The following is a 12,920-nucleotide window of genomic DNA, read 5'->3' as shown; positions in this document are numbered from 1 at the left end:
ACTCCTTCTTGAGGGAAACGTGCTTTGAAACACGCCTCCATGTGGTGCCCAAGCACCTCCCTCGTGACCTTAGCCAGGTCGGTGGCCCTCCAGGGGAGAGCCCCCGAGCCCTACCTGAGGTGGGCGCCGGGCGCACTTTCCTATGCGATGGAAGGAGGTTTCCCCTGGGCAGGCGCGGGCCCTGAGGGGCCTGCCTCCTGAGGGGCCGGGCCGGACGATGTCTTCTTCTTCTCGGGGGCGGTCTCGGGAAGCCTCCTGCTTCCGCGATCCGGGTCTTCCAGTGATGCGGCCTGAAAGGCTCGTTCCAGGGAACACACCGCGTCCTTCTCTTCACAGGGCACCGTGATGACTCCGCCACTTCCTGGCATCTTGAGGACGTTGTAGCCGTGGTGAGTTACGGCAATGAACTTGGCCAGCGCTGGGTACCCAAGGATGGCGTTGTACGGCAGGCGAATGTGAGCGACGTCGAAGTCGATGAGCTCGGTGTAGTAGTTGTCGCGTGCCCCGAAGGTGACAGGGAGGCGGACCTGCCCAATCGGGACCGTGGAGCCGTCGGTGACTCCGTAGAAAGGCTTGGTTGGCTGAAGCTGGTTGTAGGGCACTTGGAGATTGTTGAATGTTTCCACGGACAGGATGTTGAGCCCTGCCCCGCCATCGATGAGGGTCCTGGTGACCACCACGTTGCTGATGATTGGGGAACAAAGCATCGGGAGGACTCCGGCTGTGGCCGCACACTTGAGCTGATCTGCTGAGCTGAACGTGATGGCGCACGCCGACCACCTGAGAGGGCGCGTGGCTTCGAGCTTGGGGAGGACTGCATTCATTTCGCGGATGAACTGCTTGAAGATGCGTTGAGAGGCTAGGGCTTGAGCCCTGCCCAGGATGAAGGCGATTGCACGCGGCTCCTGGAAGCCCCCAGCCCCCTTGTCCTGATGGCGGTCCTCGTTTCTCCTTCGTTGCGGAGGCAGTGGAGGGAGGCCTGCGTGGCCTTGCGGGCGATCCTCGCGAGGCTGATCCCTCCAGTCTCCCTCGTGAGGCGGGTCTTGCCAGCGATGCTCGCGAGGTCGATCGCGCCACCCTTGGCGCGGGCAGCGGTCTTCCCAGCGTCCTGCATTCCTTCCTCCTCCTCGACCGTAGCCCCGGTCATCGCGGTCGGGGCGACGGCCGATCCTTCCTTCTCGCACGGCTCGGAGCTCTTGACATTCGTTGGTGTTGTGGGTGTGGAGGTCGTGGTACACACAGTACCGACTACCCTTGGAAGGTTCGGGCTGATCTCTGCCCCGCTTGGTGTCTGGTTCTACCGCGAGCACGGCAGCCCCATTGCGCTTCACATCCTTGGCCTTGGGCTTCTTCTCTTCTGGGTCTGCGGCAGGTAGCTCAAGGAGGGAGAGACGCCCTTCCTCAGCCCTGGCTCACTTGGTTGCCAAGTTGAAGAACTCCAAGGAAGTGCACAGGTCTTCATGCATCGCCAGGTCCTCCTTCATCTTGACATTGCGCACGCCGTCGGAGAAGGCTGAGATGATGGCCTCCTCGGTCACCTTGGGAATCTTGAGGCGTGCGTTGTTGAAGCGCTGGATGTACTTCTACAGGGTCTCTCCGGGTTGTTGCTTGATGCGGCGCATGTCGCTCACGGAGGGTGGTCGGTCGCGAGTACCTTGGAAGTTGGCAATGAAGCGGGTGCGCATCTCGTCCCAGGAGGAGATCGTGCCTGGAGCTAGGTTCAGGAGCCAGGTGCGGGCCCCGTCCTTGAGCGCCATGGGAAACCAGTTCGCCATGACCTTCTCGTCTCCGTTGGCAGCTTCGATGCCCAGCTCATAGAGCTGGAGGAACTCCGCAGGGTCGGTCATGCCGTCGTAACGAGGAGGCAGGTCTGGCTTGAACTTGCCAGGCCACGCGACGCTGCGTTGCTCGGTGGTGAAGGCGCGGCAGCCTGCTGTGGCCACGGGAGGCCTTGGGTGACGGAGAGCTTGGTCTTGCATGTCCCCACGCGCTGCAGCTGGGAGCAGCGCGGGGTCTTGACATGCGGGCGCAGGAGCATGGTCGCGGCGTGCTGGAGCAGGGAGCGCCCGGGCAGCTTCTCGCGGGCGAGGGACTTCTTGGCAGCTCTGCTCTTGTCGCGCTGGCACCTAACGGAGCGGGTTCCCCCCAGGGGCAACGCGCCTTGGAGCCATGGCGCCTTCTTGAGGAGGAGGCGGCTGGGGCGCCCTCGGAGCTTCGTCGCCCGCGTGGGGCGGGGTGCGGTGCAGCGGAACGGTCGGTGCAGGAGAGCCCCCTGCGGCGCGGACGAGCTCGGCGACGCGGTCGAGCCATTCTTCATAGACGTCGTCGACGGGACGGTAGCGCAGGAGCTCGTTTGCCGCGATGAGCGCAGCTCGAGCCTCCATGGGTGCGCGGAGCGCGCGGGACGAAGAACCAGCTGGGGTGAGCGAGGGAGTAGCGGTGCGGCCGTCTTGCCGCACGGACGGATGCTGAGACGATGCTTGCTGCTCGTCCCCCGCTGGGCCGGTGGCGGCGTTGACAGCAGGTGACGGGGAACGGCGAGGACGCCCGCCGACAGGAGCCATCTGGGCGACGCGGGAAGCGAGAGCGGCCCGGTGCTCGACGCGGGCCCGACGAGCGTTAGACATGGGAGCGATGGTCAGAGGAGAATGGGGTGGTGGAAGACGAATTCCGGCGCACCCCTACCTGGCGCGCCAAATGTCGGATTTCAGGTTCCGGCAGACCCTTGAGGTTCGAACACTGGGGTGCGCGCGGAGATTTCGCCTTCTACCTTCCTGCACCCCTCCACCTCGCTAAGATCTAAGCTATGGAAAGAACAACACAAGAGACACAGGGTTTATACTAGTTCGGGCCACTGTTGTGGTGTAATACCCTACTCCAGTGTCTGGTGTGGTGGATTGCCTCTTGGGCTGATGATGATGAGCAATACAAGGAAGAACAGCCTCGCGAGGGTCTGTTCTTGGCTGGGGGAATGAACTGCTAGGAGGAGTTCAGTCACCCTTCTCTCTCTCTTCCTTCTCGATTCTCTCTCCAATCCAATTGCGATCCGATCTCTTGATTACCATCCCCCCTACCCTGTGGGTGGCTAGTCCTATTTATAGGCAAAGGCCCTAGGCCTCTTCCCCAAATATTGAGCGGGAAGGGTGCCAACAATTGCCCATTTTAAAGGGGAACATCTGGTACACTTATCCTGACTAAAGTTGGTCCTCGCCTGCCAAAGGCTCTGGTGGTGACGCTGGTTTGGGCTCCATAATGACTTCCTCCCTGCCGTTGGACTAGTCTTGGTCTCGTTGCACCGAAACGGGTGCCTTTGCTTGATGCTCTCGCCTGCGCTTGCTCCCTTTGCACCAAAGAGGAAAGGAGGACACTGCGCGGCTGGCGCCCGCCTGGCGCCTTTGGTCGTCATGGCTTGCATCACGGGCACCTCGTGAGGTACCCCGCCTTGATCTCTCCGCCTCCTCGCGAGCCGGCCTGATGAGGCCGTGCTTGAGGAAGCTTCGTGTCGTCCGCCCCGCGAGGCTTGGCCCTCGCGAGGGTCTTGGGTCTGTGTTGATGAAGATGGGCCGCGCTGGGCCCCCTTTTGAGCCACGCCGCAGGCAGGCAAGTCTAGGGACCCCGTTCCCAGAACACCGACAGCTCTACCGACGCATGGCTTCGCCTAAGCACCGCTACGATATGATCGAGGTGGATTATGGTGGAGGGGGGCACCGCACATGGCTAAGAGATCAAGAGATCAATTGTTGTGTCTATGGGGTGCCCCCTGGCCACGTATATAAAGGAGTGGAGGAGGGGAGGGGCTGGCCCTCTCTATGGCGCGCCCTAGGGGATTCCTACTCCCACCGGGAGTAGGATTACCCCCTTCTAGTAGAACTAGGAGCCCTTCCAAGTAGGAGTAGGAGAGAAGGAAAGGGAAAAGAGAAGAGAGGGGCGCAACCCTTCCCCCTAGTCCAATTTGGACTAGGCCTTGGGGGGCACGCGGCTTGCCTCTCTCTCTTTCTCCTAAAGCCCAATAAGGCCCATACACTCCCCGACGAATTCCCATAACTCCCCGGTACTCCGATAAATACCCGAATCACTCGGAACCATTCCGATGTCTGCATATAGTCGTCCAATCTATCAATCTTTACATCTCGACCATTTCGAGACTCCTCGTCATGTACCCGATCTCATCTGGGACTCCAAACTACCTTCGGTACATAAAAACACATAAACTCATAATATAACCATCATCGAACTTTAAGCGTGCGGACCCTACGGGTTCGAGAACTATGTAGACATGACCGAGACACGTCTCCGGTCAATAACCTATAGCGGAACCTGGATGCTCATATTGGCTCCCACATATTCTATGAAGATCTTTATCGGTCAAACCACATAACAACATATGTTGTTCCCTTTGTCATCGGTATGTTACTTGCCTGAGATTCGATCGTCGGTATCTCAATACCTAGTTCAATCTCGGTACCGGCAAGTCTCTTTAATCGTTCGGTAATACATCATCCTGCAACTAACTCATTAGTTGCAATTCTTGCAAGGCTTATAGTGATGTGCATTACCGAGTGGGCCCAGAGATACCTCTCCGACAATCGGAGTGACTAATCCTAATCTAGAAATACGCCAACCCAACAAGTACCTTCGGAGACACCTGTAGAGCACCTTTATAATCACCCAGTTACGTTGTGACGTTTGGTGGCACACAGAGTGTTCCTCCGGTAAATGTGAGTTGCATAATCCCATAGTCATAGGAACATGTATAAGTCATGAAGAAAGCAATAGCAAAAAACTAAACGATCAAGTGCTAAGCTAACGGAATGGGTCAAGTCAATCACATCATTCTCCTAATGATGTGATCCCGTTAATCAAATGACAACTCATGTCTATGGTTAGGAAACATAACCATCTTTGATCAACGAGCTAGTCAAGTAGAGGCATACTAGTGACACTCTGTTTGTCTATGTATTCACACATGTATTATGTTTCCGGTTAATACAAGTCTAGCATGAATAATAAACACTTATCATGACATAAGGAAAATAATAATAACTTTATTATTGCCTCTAGGGCATATTTCCTTCACCATTATTAGTAGGTACTCCCTCCATTTTTATTTACTCAGCATATTAGGTTTGTTTAAATACAAACTTTATGTACTTTCAACAAATTTGGTAGAAAAGTATATTAACATATACACCACCAAATCAATACCATTTAATTCATTGAATTCATCAGTGCACATATTTTCACATCATATAAATTTGTTACTATAAATGTTCATATTATTTTCTACAAACTTGGTCATACTTTATAGACTTGAGTCAAAGCTAATGTGCGGAGTAAATAAAAACAGAGGGAGTATAGATATAGATGACAGAGAAGAAATTGAGAAGCCTCCCTAATAAATCATATTCAAAAGGAATGAATGATAAGAACTAAGAGCATATTTACACTTTTCTAATGTAACCTACACAACGTCGGTATACTCCTACAGTCCCACTCCTAATGTGGGAATTAACTTTTGCTCCAAAAATGTAATTCTGCTGCGGGTGGCTGGTTTTGCAGGGATTTTATCACTGTAGAAATTAGCTTTTGAGGGGACAATGGCTGTTTAATTTCCCGTCTGATCCGGGTTCGAGGTTTAGGACCAGCTTGCTTGCACATTCTCGTCTTTAGTGAATTCGAGAGCTCCCGCCAACTTTATTATAGTGTAAACATGTTGTAATTTTCCATATATTACTAATCTGTCAACAGTACCAAATTGCTTGGTCAATGTCTTTGTGTACTTCAATCTGTTGGGTGTTGGTAAATGTGTTTCTGACTGTAGATCATATCTTTGTTTATTCTTTCTTAATGTCAGTTACATGGAACAAAATATTACAAGTAACTTTGTTTAATATTTTCTGTGTTAGGATGTGTTTAGGATAATGTATGATGCAATTGATAGTATATTTCATGCCTGGTTATATGAGGAAGTAGTTGCAAGCCAATAATTTATGTGAATTACACTTACATACATGAGTGAATAATATATATTGTTAATTATTGCAGGGAGGTTAGACTATAGAAGCGACTTGACTACAATACTGAAATCCTTCTGGGATGAACAAGAAACAAAAAACATCTTCAGGGCAGAGTGTTGACTTGATGGAGGCAAGTGCTCACTTTGATTCTCCGTTAGCAACAACAATAGGAAGATTCATCATTGAGGCTGGACTTGGGCAGGATGTTCTCAACTTGACATCTTTCAAGAAGATGCTTCAAGTGGCTTCCAACAGAGATTAGGTTGATATTCCTATGTATGAATTCATTCTGCAGGAGGAACTAAAAGAAACTAAGAACCATGCAATGAAACTCAAGAAAGAATGGAAAAAAGTGGTTGTAGTTCAATTATGGATAGTTGGAAGAGCCAATGTGGTAAAAGAAGCTTCATAAGTGCTCCGGTGCATTGCAGCAAAGGTATGCATTTCCTGAGATCAATTGATATCTCTGGAATCACCGAGGACATGGATGAGCTAGTTGTACTGTTTTCTCATGTGGTTGATGATGTTGGTCCCCGCCACATAGTTCAAGTTGTCACAAATGATGCGTCACCACATATGAAAATTGCATGGCATTATGTGCAAAAGAAACATGACCATTCATTCTTTGCTCCACTTTGTGTTGTCTGCATTAACCTTCTGCTTGATAAAATAGCAGCACTGGAACATGTCAGTGAGGTCATAACGAAGGCAAAGGAAATAACAAGGTTTATATATGGCCATACACTGCCAATGGAACTAAAAGGAAGTTACTTCCAGGAAGAGATTCTGAGTAGTTCTTATCTGAAATTTGTTGCTGTGTTCATCACATTAGAGAGGTTAGTTTCTGCAAGAGCCAATCTTGTACACATGTTTAGCTTGCCTGAATGGGTTTCCTCCAGTTGGGCTTCTCAAGGTTTGTTCAGGCATATCCTTGGCATAGTAAAGACAGATGATGTGTTTGGGTGTGCGGCTGCTGATGTTTTGAAGGTTACAAAACCAATTGTTGATGTGTTATTTATACTTCTGAGGACTGTCCAATGGGTATCTTGTATGATACCATTGATAGTGCAAAAGAAGAGATTAAGCGCAATCTTGGAGATAATCATGGTCCTTATTGGGATTTAGTGGACATGATATGGGATTCTTACCTGCATAGCCAACTCCATATAGGTCATCTGCTAAACCCAAGGGTCTTCTACAAAGATCCTTCACATGATGATCCTTAGGTCAGAAGCGGTATTGAGGCTTGTGCAACCAGAATGGCCAAAGCGAATTATGATCCAGGGAAATTGGAGGCACAGATTGAAGTATATAAAGGAAAATCAGGTACTTTTGGTTTAGGTTCAGCAAGTCAGCAAATAATGGAGATACCACAAGGTAAAGTATAGCCTATCCCCTCTTAGTCAAGTTAAACTTCCCTTCGCATTTCTCTTCACTTTGATTTCCAAAATACAAAGATATCCACTACGATCATTGATGCTTCATTAGTATTATAAGAAGGGAATTAATTTTTGAACCTGTCTAGTTTCAAATTGCAGTTGATTGGTGGCCGGCCCTTGGTACTGGCACACCTGAGTTGCAAAGCTTTTCAACTCGGGTCTTAAGCCAAATTTTCTTTGGCACTGAAAGGTACAACATCAACTGGCAGGTATCCGAGGAGGTGCATAAGACAAGGCCATGTATAATCCAAGAGTTGTACCATGGATTGGATTATGTCCACTACAATAATTATTTTGCCAGTGCAGTCCCATTCATACGCGGTTTTTCTGGGGGATCAGTTTGATAAACCTAGTAGACAGTTGGGGAGTGAATGGCTCAGGTATCCACTATGTCGAGAAGATATAGTAATTGAAAATTGAGTACAATATAGCAAATTTTATTTCTTGAATAGAATATGGGCGCAAACAATCGTTGTTATTTTTGTTGTAACAGAATGTTTTTTCCTTGACATTCAGTCATCAGAACAATTGTAGAGAACATATGGAGATACATTTTCAGCACCACAAAAATTGTCTGTTTCCCATATTTTCTTTGTTTCTAAATTTCACTTGCATCAATTATGTCTTTGCATGCATGATATGGCATATTTTTTAGAGAAAATTATTAGTACCGATCATGCTATTATCATCCATGAATGCCTAATTGTTTGTGGTTGCATGACCAGTTAAGAGAAGGAAGATCAGGGAATGCAGTGTGGCAAGGTTTTATTTCTCATTTGGACCTTTCCCCTCTTGTTTTATGAAAGGATGCAAGGTTTGCTTGCTCTCTGAAGTATTTTTTTTTGCCAGGCTAAGATACAAGGATTGATGAAATAGCAAAGTTGCTTTCCTGTGGTAAAAAGAGTGATGCTGTGGTCTTTTTTCTTTTGAGGTAAGTGATGTTGTTGTCTAATTTTAAGTGACATTTAACATTCAGAATCAATTCTATGCATGAAGCCATTTTGGATGGTGGAACTAGGGATGTGCTCATGCTGGACTTTGTGGAAGTCACACATTCCCTTGAAGTTTATAAAGAGGTTGTGAAAAAAAGTTTAGGCAAGCAGAATATACAACCAAACTAAGCCTAATGGCAGTAGATTATAATCATGGCTAATGAAATACTTCTTAATGATAGTTTCCAAAGACCCTAGCCCGAGGTGGCCATTGTTTCCCCCAGCTTTTAGGTCTAGCTGCACGGTCCGCGATCCCTCCGGCCTACCTTTGCCAGTCCACCATCTGGCCCCCATATTGTATCAACTTGGTCGGTTCATCCTTGACTGATCCTGCTACATTTCCTAGTAAAATTTTCTCCTCTGTTCTTATCGTTGCTCTTTGGAACCTGTGGACAGGAAGGAATGCCAACTTCTTCAGGAATATGATTCGATGGAAGAGAAGGAACTGTATCCGTAGCCTAGGTCAGGGTTCTCTGCTGAACGAGAGAGGAGCTCTTTTGGGGCATTCCCATGATTTCCAGATTGGGTATTCAAACTAAAAAAAGACTTCGTAACAACATGATGCATTGTTTTTGGCGTATAGTTTATACATTTGATAACAAAATGTAGAGTACTAATTGATCAGTATAATTAATAGAGAGTATACAGTTGATCATAAGATTGCAACTTCAAGAAATATAATAACATTAGAGAGTACTAATTCTTAAAAACATATCAAGGTGTCAATATCTCATATGGAGAGGATCCATAATGATAAGAAAGCTTACAAATTAGAGAGGGAACTTTTCCGTACTTTAGTTTTTTATAAATGTGTGATTTTTGTAGAAATGAGTTTAGGGTCTATAAATGAGTGATGATATCCTTTCGGTGAATGTAACCAAGCAATCATTTTTCCACCGCCATCTTCTTTGTTAGCTTGTTTTGACACAAGTCATTATTAAAGAAAAGACTCTCAAATCCAGTAGTTGCTACCGAGGGAATAGCAATGTAGTGTCACTGACTTACTTCAAAACGTACAATCTACGAAATATGTGGGATTTAGTTCAAATTGTAACATACTGTCGCTGACTTGTTGTTCGTCAGTTCATGGACTGGTGCCTGCCAGCCTGAAGAGCATGGAGCACTGGTTGCTTGAGGCTTCGGGCGGGACGTGTTGGAGGACCGGGAGGAGATAAGGCGGGTGTTTTGACCTGGTATATTTTGAGTTGGGGATTGTGGCGGGATGCAACCATTCTAATCTTTGTGATGTGAAGTGGCTCGGAAGGGGGCAATGCAAATGGAAATTTGTTTGGGCCTTTTCCCTTTCCTTCTTTTGTTGGAAACGGTTTTGTCCACTAGGCCATGTCGGAGGTGGGAGGAGGGATGCGGGCTGCTACAGTTTATTGGCTGAATTTTTGAATACTCTCCAGTCTTAGCCCAGTTTTGCTTCTTGCTTGTGTATAGATATATATGCAGAATGTGTAGTGTACATAGTCAACTTAATACCCATGATTTCAGCTGGACCTGCCCAAGTAAATTAATATGAGCACCCGCCGAAAATAACTCATCCTCCCCCAACTTTTAGGTTTATATTTTGGCTGATTAGGAGTGCTGCAAGTGACTCTTGGACACGGATACAGTATGGGAATCTGACTCAGGTTAGGTTTCTGATTCGGCAAAATAAAACGGACACGACAAATATCCTACATAGATTCAGGGTTTCTGGTTTGGCAAAATAAATTAGGAGAAGCGTTTCTGTGCTTTTTGGGCACATTAAAGCAAATACTGACATGGCTAGATTTGATTAGCAGAATTGTTTATTCTTTTGGGTGGCGGGGCAGTAGTAGACAGGCAGGGTTTAAACTTTGGCTGAGGGCACATATACAAATATAATATGCTTTTGTGGGAATTAACTTTGGCTCCAAAAAGCTATTCTGCTCACTACAAAAAAAATACACTTCCGTGATGATACATGTTTGTCACAGTAGGTCGCTTTTTTGTGATGCATGTACATCCATGACAAATTTATGACAGAATCAAGATAGTCATACCTGTGCTGTATTAGAAGTGTTCCATGACATTACCAAAATTATCATCACTGAAGTGTCCACTTCCATGGCAATAAATTGCGCGTCACAGAAGTGCTTTTGTCAAGGGTGACCGACACGTGGCATCAACTGTAACGGAACGCTGTTAAGCTATCGGGTCAAGTTTTGGATCCGATAACCCGTTAACAGCCCCGACCAATGGGGATTTTCCACGTGTAAAATCATCATTGGCTGGAGGAAACACGTGTCGGCTCATCGTTGGGACAGATGTCAACCACACATTGGACGGAAGGCGCCTATGATACGTCGACACGTGGCACGACCCAACAGAGGCCCATTCCTGTGAAAAGGCCGCCCCGTTTGACTTGGTCAAAAGGTGGCTGGCTAGCCCATGGAAAGCCTGTTAACGGCTTGTTCGCATATAGCCCATTTACAGCCCGCTAACCTAAGGTCCGTTACGCCCTATCCGAATTAATCCCAGTAGTGTTATCTGGGCCATCCAATATGATTCCAGCCCGTTTTCACTTCTGGCCCATGACGTCTTTCGGTCCATATGAGGCCCTATGTAACTCTTGGCCTATTAACGGCCCGTGGTGAAACTGGCCTGTAATGAATAGTGTATCACTTTACACCCATTAACGGCCCGTGGTGAAACTGGCCCGTAATGAATAGTGTATCACTTTATACCCATTAACGGACCATTAATCCGTTGGGCCATTTCCAGCCCATGTTATCTTTCGGCCTTCTCAGAGCCCATTTATTATTGGGCTCATTTCCAGCATTCTTTTACTTACGGCCCGTTACTGTCATTTTTTGCTTGTGGGCCAAATTCAGCCCGTGGTTACAGCCGGCCCGTTTGTGGTCCGTTAATACGTTGGACCGTTTTCATAGCGTCATCAAATACGGCCTATTAATGATGGCCCGTTACGGTCGGCCCATGAACGGACGATTCCAACTCTAGCCCGTTTACGACCATAATGCGGCCTGTTATTGGCCCATGTTTGGCCAATCGATCATACGGCCCGTATAAGGCCCATTGATGATACGGCCCGTAGAAGGCCCATTGTTTCTACGGCCCGCTACGGCCCGTAGAAGGCCCACTGTTTCTACGGCCCGTATGAAGCCCAGTGTCACTACAGTAAATATTAGCCCATGGTTATTGTGGCCTAACTTTAAAAAATAGGTTATTGCAGCCACTAGTTAACCGCAGAAAAAGAACTACAATGACTACAAGCAAACAAATAAACAAGACAACAAGGAAATAAATAAGCAAGCAACTAACGCTAGGCTATCACGGCTATTACACATATTACATCCACTAGGCATCAAAGTTCACCACCAGTGCAAATATAGGGAACAAAGCAGCATATCATATACACTGGCCGTCAAAATTGGCCACCAGTGCAAATAAACACGGCAGCAAAACAAGAGCATAACTGAAACAACTTCAGAAGAGCTCAAGAAATGTTATCCTGGGTATCCACCATGCTGGCAATAAGCTTAGCAAGCTGATTAGCTTTGTCCTGTTTGGCGCTAAAATCCTCCAACACTTGCTGTTGCACCAGAAAGTATGCATCTGAATGCTCCAGGGACTTCCGCAGTCCTTCTACTTCTTGTCGCAGCACAACTGATCGATGTCTTTCAGCTTGTAGTTGAGACTCAAGAAACCGAACTGATTCAGATAGTGAGTTTGAATAGCTTGTGCAAGCGGTAGTGGCCAGTAACTCCAACACTAAACCAAGACAGGATGTGTCACTATCCTGAACCTTATCTGCATTACTTCCTTTACCGTTGCTTAATAAGGCACTCTTCCCCAATATTCTGTCAGCATTCTAAAAGAAGAAACAAGCAGACACATAACAAGTTTAGCATGTACTAGTATATGAAACTCATTTCGGTGAACCAGTTCATTAGTAAGGCGGACAGGATTAAACTACCAAGTCTTCTATTGCCAAATACTAGTACACAATAAAAGCATCAAACAAACATATATCTATGTCCTATGGTAGCAATGGAATCTTAAATTAGAACAGTTGTTCTTCAGGTTTAGGCACTTGTTGTACATGAACAGAGTACAGTAAGACGCAAGAATATAATACTTAAAAATAGAAAATGAGCTCATAGACCTTACCACATTCTTGGTTCGGGACCAGTACAGAACAAGGCGTTCCCAGTCATCGTCCAGTAAATGTATCTCAGGAGAACGTAAGGGAATTTGATGAGTTTCTTTGCCAGTGAAGTACGTTTTCTTCAGGTAATTCCGATACTGCCACCAAGCATTCTTGAAGATAGCAGAGGTATTAGCACAGGTTACCTCATCCGGAGTTTCCAAATCGGTCCTTCTCTATAGAGAAAAATGGGAAAATTTGCTGTATTATAACCATAATGGAGGTAGGAGGTATGGGACGAAGCAAAGTAATTGCCATGAATAACATTACTTACACA

At 47.1% G+C, this 12,920-nt stretch overlaps 1 pseudogene; it reads left to right on the top strand.

Annotated features, from left to right (window-relative positions):
- The first annotated feature begins 6,096 nt into the window (after positions 1-6,096).
- LOC147960683 (uncharacterized) lies at positions 6,097-8,577 on the top strand (annotated as a pseudogene).
- The last annotated feature ends 4,343 nt before the right edge of the window (positions 8,578-12,920 follow it).

The sequence above is a fragment of the Triticum urartu genome, chromosome 7A, assembly GCF_056163025.1.
Source record: "Triticum urartu cultivar PI428250 chromosome 7A, HENAU_Tu73, whole genome shotgun sequence".
Classification (NCBI taxonomy): domain Eukaryota; kingdom Viridiplantae; phylum Streptophyta; class Magnoliopsida; order Poales; family Poaceae; genus Triticum; species Triticum urartu.
Note: the sequence above shows the minus strand (reverse complement) of the source record. Positions and strands in the feature narration are given on the sequence as shown.